The sequence below is a fragment of the Vulpes vulpes genome, chromosome 7, assembly GCF_048418805.1.
Source record: "Vulpes vulpes isolate BD-2025 chromosome 7, VulVul3, whole genome shotgun sequence".
In the NCBI taxonomy this organism is placed as follows: domain Eukaryota; kingdom Metazoa; phylum Chordata; class Mammalia; order Carnivora; family Canidae; genus Vulpes; species Vulpes vulpes.
In genome coordinates, this window is record NC_132786.1 from 40,188,701 (window position 1) to 40,196,163 (window position 7,463).

General features: G+C 38.0%; 1 non-coding gene across 1 annotated transcript; it reads left to right on the forward strand.

The window, feature by feature from the left end:
- Positions 1-7,036: 7,036 nt before the first annotated feature.
- TRNAM-CAU (transfer RNA methionine (anticodon CAU)) lies at positions 7,037-7,109 on the forward strand. Its single transcript has one exon. It is a non-coding gene; the product is annotated as a tRNA-Met (tRNA).
- Positions 7,110-7,463: the final 354 nt, after the last annotated feature.

Consider the following 7,463-nt stretch of genomic DNA (forward strand, 5'->3'; position numbering starts at 1 on the left):
CTCTTTAAAAAAAATAAGGAAAGACAACTTCTTCATTGTGCTATTTGTTCACACACTATCACATTTATAAATGTCAATTATATCAAGTTGGTTAATAGTGACTTTTTAATCTACATGCTTGCCAGTTTTCTTTCTACTTGCCCTACCAATTATTGAGAGATAGTTATTGACACTTCGGACTATAATTTTGGGTTTATTTATTGCTCTTTGTAGTTCTGTCAATTTTTGCTTTGTGTAGTTTGAAGTTCTATTATTATATGCTTCTGTTATTTATATCACCATGCCTGATTTCGTTTGTGTTAGCATAGTGTCATCTCCTACCATTTCACTTTTGACCTGTGTCTTTATTTTTTTAATTTTTTAAAAGATTTTATTTACCCATTCATGAGACACACACACACACACACACACACACACAGAGAGAGAGAGAGAGAGACAGGCAGAGGGAGAAGCAAGCTCCACGCAGGGAGCCCAACATGGGACTCGATCCCAGGTCTCCAGGATCATACCTTGGGCCAGGGGCAGCGCTAAACCGCTGTGTCTTTATACTTACAGCACATTTCTTATGGAGAGCATACATTTGCAACTTGATTTTTTTATTCAATGTGACAATCTCTGTCTTTTAATCAGAGATGTTTAGATAATTTACACTTAATGTGATTATTGATAAAGTTAGGTTTAGTTTCTTATCTTGCTACTTGTTTTTATCTGTTCCATGTGTTCTTCATTCACTTTGTCTTACTTTTGGCCATCTTTTGGATTAGCTTTTTTTTTTTTTGTGCATGTGTGCTTCCATCCACCTTCCTTTGTTGGCTTCTTAGCTATAAATCTCTGTTTTGTTATTTTAATGGCTGCTAAAATATGGTGTGTACAGGTATAAGGTAGTATACAGCTCTAACTTATCACTATTGTCAACTGATTATCTACCACTTCATGCATGTAAGAACCTTAGAATAGATTATTTTCATCTCCTCCTTCTGGTTGTTATGCTATTGTCATCATATATTTTACCTATATCTATATCAAAAGCCCCACAATGCATTGTTATAATTTTTGTTTAAACAATCAATTATCATATAAAGGGGTTTAACTGGAAAAAATCATATATTTACCATTTCTGGTGTTTTTTATTCATTTATGTAGATCTATATTTTCATGTGGTATTATTGTCCTGCCCAAAAGACTTTCTTTAAAATTTCCGATAGTGTGGGTTTGCTGGTAAATTCTTTCAGTTTTTGTCTGTCTAAAAACATCTTTATTTCACCTTTGTTTTTGAAAGATATTCTTGTCTAATGTAAACTTCTAGTTTGACAGTTTTGTCTTTCAGTATTTTAAAGACATCTCCTTGCCTATGCTGTTTCTGATGAAAAATCTGCTCTCACCCCTATCTTTGTGTCTCTTTATGTACCATCTTATCCTTGTCTCTGGATGTTTTAAAATTTTCCATTTATCACTGGTTTCTTTAGCAATTTGCTTATGATAAGTCTTGATGTAGTTTTCTCTAGGTTTGTTTTGCTTGGGGGTTGGTTGAGCTTCTTGGATCTGTGAGTTTATAATTTTAATTAAATCAGGAATATTTTTGGCCTTATTTCTTCAAATATTTGTTCCATCATCTCTCTTTCCCTCTTCTCTCTTTTAGCAACTCCAATTACACATATATTAGGTCACCTGATATTCTTCATTTTTTTTCAGAATTTTTTCTCTTTGGGTTTTATTTTGCATAGTTACTATTGCCATGTAAGTTTACAAATATCTCCTTCCTCTCTCCCTACCTTCCTCCCTCCATCCCTGCCTTCCTCCCTGCCTCTCTTTCTTCTTTCCTTCCTCCTTCCCTCCTTCATTTCTTTCTTTCTTTATAGTAGGCTCCACACTCAGTGTGGACTCAATGTGGGGCTTGAATTCATGATCCTGAGATCAAGACCTGAGCTGAGGCCGAGAGTTGGATGCGTATCTCAGAGTCACCCAGGCACCCCTCAAGTTTACAAATGTCTTCTTATGCAAACTCTAATCTACTATTAATCCCATCAGTTTCTTTTCCATTTCAGATGTTACAGTTTCCATCTGTAGAAGTTTAATTTGGGTGTGCTTTACTGAAAACATTCTTTATGTCTATCCTTAATTTTCTTAATATATGAAATACAGTTATAACCACTGTTTTGATATTCTTGTCTAATAGCTAATATCCTAATATTTATATCAGTTCTGAGTCAGTTTTGATTGACTGATTATTCTTCCCATTATGGGTTACGTTTTCCTTATACTTTGAAAATGCCAGCCATGTGTTGTTGTTTTTTTTTTTCCATGTGTTATTACCTTCTTTGGATGTGAGATATTTTGTTTTCCTATAGCCATTCTTGAGCTTTGCCCTGGGATGCCATTAAATTACTTGGAAATAGTTTGAGCTCTGGACGCCTGGGTGACTCAGCGGTTGTTTGCCTTTGGCTCAGGGTGTGATCCCAAATCAAGTTCCACATTGGGCTCCCTGCATGGAGCCTGCTTCTCCCTTTGCCTGTGTCTCTGTCTCTCTCTTTGTGTCTCTCATGAATAAATAAATAAAATTTTTATTAAAAAAAAAAAAAGGAAATAGTTTGAGCTCTTCAGATCTATTTTCTGATTTATGAGGTGGATCTGGGTCAGTGTTTGGTCTGGGTCTAAATATTTCCTGCTCCTGAGGCACAACCTTCATGAGTATTCTGCTCATGCTCCTAAAAAGTCTGATCGTTTTCCAGGCTGACTGTAGGAACAAGCTGGGTCCTTGGCCCTGTGAGAACCAGGTACTTTCACCTGATCCGATCAGATTCTTTTTCCAGCACTGGGTACTATGTTCGACTATATGTAAGGATGAGAATTCTGCTGGACGCTCAGGGGGACCTCCTCCAAACTGCCAGTATCTTCTCTCAGTGCCACTGTCTCTGGTCTGGCGGTCTGTCTGTACGTTCTAGCTGCAGGCTCACCTGCATCTCCTCACCTTGGGAAATCCACTAGCTCTGCCTGGGTTCCCCCTTCCTACACCACAGCTTGGAGACTCTCTCAAGGTAGTAAGTTGGGGCAATAGTAGAGCTCTCCAAATTCATTTCCTGTCTTTCAGAGATCACTGGCCTCCATTGCCTGATAGCTAGTGTTTTGAACACTGTTGTATAATAGATATATTTTGCTTTTTGTTTGTGTGTCTGTTTCTTTCAAGCAGCAGGCAAAATCTGTCCTTTTAACTCCATCTTGAATGGAATTCCTCAACACATACTCTTTACCATGCAGATTGAATGCTGATTTGGGGCGGGGTGTGGGGGGGAATGATGAGACACTGAGAGGTTAAAGGTCACAGAACCAGTCCATCCCTTAATCATGATGCTGCCTCCTGGTGGAGGAATATGTGCTTCTCATGTCTTCACAAGAGAAATTTCAGTGGCGTCTTTCCTTTCTTTCTTTTTTAAAAGATTTTATTTATTTATTCATGAGAGATGCAGAGAGAGAGGCGGAGACATAGGCAGAGGGAGAAGCAGGCTCCATGCAGGAAGCTCGATGTGGGACTGGATCCCAGGCCTCTGGGATCTCACCCTGAACCAAAGGCAGACACTCAACCGCTGAGCCACCCAGGCGTCCCTCAGTGGCATCTTTCCAACACGGCCCAATACTTGGCTCTAATTATATTTATAAATGCTAATAGGAGCTGTAATCACAATTATGCTAATCTCTGTGTTTAGAGCCAACTGTTGCAAACAATTATGGTCAATGAGTTCAGTTTGTAAATTGGATTTATTAAATCTAGCCACTTAGATATACCTCTGTTTTAGGCAGATTGCCTCTAACATTTATGACTAAAGCCATTTACTTTAAAAATATCCTAATAAGACATAAGCATTTCGGAAAAGTCTGTTTTTTATTTTTCTTTGATGGAACAGAAAACGAAAACATGCCTGCAAGTCATATTTTTGGCCTATTTGTTAGATAACAAGGGGTCTGTGAAGCTCTTCAAAAATATTTCTGATATTTTCTGAAGAAACTGCCCAGCTCCGGCTCAGAGCCTGCATAGGAACTGCAGAGGCATTGATTAGGAGAAACCTCCTATTCTGGATCACGGCAAACAGGAGAGTTGGCAGTCCAGTGAAGCAGTAGAAGACAATGTGGACAGGAAATGAAACACATGATTTCTTTACATCTGCAAAGTGCCCGGCTGGCTCAGTAGGTAGAACCTGTGACTCTTACTCTTGAGGTTATAAGTTCAAGCCCCATGTTGGGTTAGAGATTATTTAAAAAATTAAAAAAATTCTTTATATTTGCTTTTCATAGATTCATTTGGGTATAGCCATAAAATGTAGATATGTTAATTGGATTTAGAAGTAGATAGGCATGATTCTAAAGTGTAAATTATTCTCATTGGTAAACTGAGAACTATAACTCAGATGGTCTTAAAGGGCATTTACTTTTTTCTGAGAGTTTTTGAGTCTCTGATGCAGGCCCTTTGAGGGTCTAGGACCTCCTGCTGGCTGGGCCCAGCTTGTGGTGCTGGGCAGGACTCACCACAGTGGAGGCTGGCATTTACCAGTGTTTCATCTTTTCTCCCAAGTGTCAACATTTACCTTTTCTATGGCCTATTTCCTCAAGGCACCTTGTATTATGGGCATTGCGGGGTGCAGGTAGAGATGTGTCTGATATTGAGGGGAGAAAACAATAGAATTCTTATTTATATTTATTTTTATTTCATCCTTTTTAATGTATATTTTGTTTCATAATGTGCATAATATATTAGTTACAATACCATATGTATGCAATTTAACTATATATTCTTACAATAGTACATATATCTAATATACATATATTAATCCCAAACTTTCCCTAATTGTGTAAGTCTCCTCTTTCTATATTCTGTCAGTAAATCTTGAAGACATCACTATACCTATGCTCTCTAGGCTTGCTGCGAATTCGTTGCCTTGGGCTCCCCCTTGGCCGCCATCCTGGGACTTGCAATTTCTTTATTCCATCGGTGCATCTATTTCCTGGATTTCTTGGGTCCTTTTTCCTGGGTTTATTTCTGGTGTATCTAGCTTCTCAGAGCTTGCATGAAAAAGTTAAAAGAAAGGTAAGCCTTTAAAGATCTTGTATGTTTGAAAATATCATTAATATAACTTCAGAGTTAATTGATAATTTAGCAGGAAATGGACAACACTTTTCTTCAGAAATTTGAAGGCATAGCTTTATTACCTTGTAGCTTCCACTTGCTGTTGAAAATTCAATATCACTCTGACTCCTGATCCTTTGTATAAAACCTATTTTATTTTTTTATTCGAAAATGAAAAGATCTTCTCCATGCCCTCTCTCCATTCATCATGCTGAATTTTAACACTTGTAGCCTTTTTTTGGTGAACGTTATTATGTAGGTGGAATCACAGAATATATACTTTTTTTGTGTCTGGCTTCTTTAATTTCAACATCATGTTTGTGAGATCCATCACAATACACAACAATAATTATTTAGTCTCATTGCCTTATGTAACTCTATTGTAAGAATAAAATGCAATTTAGGTATCCCAAATGTTCATTTTGTTCATCTATTCTTGCTTTATGGATCCACTATACCTTATCTCTCCAAGAATATTAATATTAATTAAATACTTTTTTCTTACCCCCATATAATCTTAATTTCTTCCAGGTTCCTCTAAAATACAGGTTAACTCTTTGTATTTTTAAAAAAGATTTTATTTATTTATTCATAAGAGACACACAGACAGAGGCAGAGACACAGGAAGAGGGAGAAGCAGACTCCCTGCAGGGAGTCTGATGCAGGACTTGATCCCAGGACTTAGGGATCATGCTCTGAGTCTAAGGCAGATGCTCAACCACTGAGCCACCCAGGCATCCCTTTGTATTTTATTTTATATCATTTCCTCAAATGGCTGGTGATCCTTGACTTTCTGCTCATGTTTATGCATGAAGTGCTAAACAGCTGATTGCCAGAGCCCTGTGCTCATGGGTTATCTTCCTTGTAGGGTGATCTTGGTGCACTATTTTCTTGGAGAAGATTCCTGATGTTAGTACTCTTAGTTTTTCCTCCCTCTCTTCAGCTGGTCATATTCCACAAAGAATGAACTTTTAAGCCAAGGTCAAATCCTGATTTCTGGTATTTTGAGAGTCAACAAGGGGAAAAGGCTAGAGAAGTTCTACTCTGGTATGTGCCCTCTTTTCAGTGTGACTCCCCACCCTCAGTGGATCTGGTGTTACTTGTCCAGAGAACTTCTTCTGTTTTACCCTTTAGAGAATATGCTTCCAGTCTTCTGGTGAGGGCAGAATGATCTGCCTGGTGCTTGGATCTGGGGAGGCCACCTGAGGGCCTCACTATTTTTTCAACAACCCAACTAGACCAATTTTCTGTCTTTAGTTCCATATTTACTTCCACTTTCAGAAACATCTGGTGCTACTAGCTCTTGAGTTTCTGGAAGTTTCTACAAAGTAAGACAGGGTTTCCATGACATTGCTTTCCAGCTTCCAAGTTTGTTGCTCTCTTTCTTCCTCTGTCTTTTGCACTTATGTCTTTCAAAATCCTTTTATTATTTCATGAGGCTTCAGGAAGGAGTGGCCACAGGTAGATGTGCTCATTACTTTATTTTCACTCAGAAGTCTGGTTCAATAATTTTTCAACTCAACCTTCTACACTTTGACTCTGATTTTTCTAGAATGGATAATCTTCCAATACCCAAGGAAGAAATGATAGTGGTGCCAGAGCTGACAAGCATTTAATTTTTGTGAATATGTTGACACACTTATTCTTTTAGATGAGCCTAATACATTTTGGTTCCTTTGCATATGGGCTATAATTAACATAATGGGGTCTTTTTGTTTTTCCAAAGTACACATATCATTTGCTAAGTTATCTTCTAGATTACTTAAGAATACTGCTGTGGTATTGAGGAGATGCAGGAAAAGAGCATTTTTGATGCTATTCCAAATCCATTCAATCATTGGACTAAACTGCAAAGATGAACAGATACCTTTCTCTTTAAGGAGTTTACTTTTATTATTCATGTTGAAGGATAGCACCACAGCCCTCTTAGCGCAGTGGGCAGCGCGTCAGTCTCATAATCTGAAGGTCCTGAGTTCGATCCTCAGAGAGGGCACAGCTATTTTGGAGTGCTATAAAAGGGTATTTGAAGAAAATAAAAACTTTCAGCCAAGGTTCTTAGAGGCCCCGTGAGGCCAGGCAGATACAAGCATGCTTCCCACAGAGGCATCTGTGGGTAAATGCCTAAATCTATATGATGATCATTCAACCTCATTTGAAACAAAAAGAATGCAAACCACAGCCAAAAGGAAGTTGTCTGCTCTCCCAAGAATTTAAAAAAAAAAAAAAAAAGTGGGAGTTTTGAATTAAAAACAAACAGCTCCAAATCTCAGGTCTGCTACTTCTTACCAGTGACCTGGGACAGTTTTTGTCCTGTTTTGTTTTAACGTTAGAGGCTCATTCCTTATTT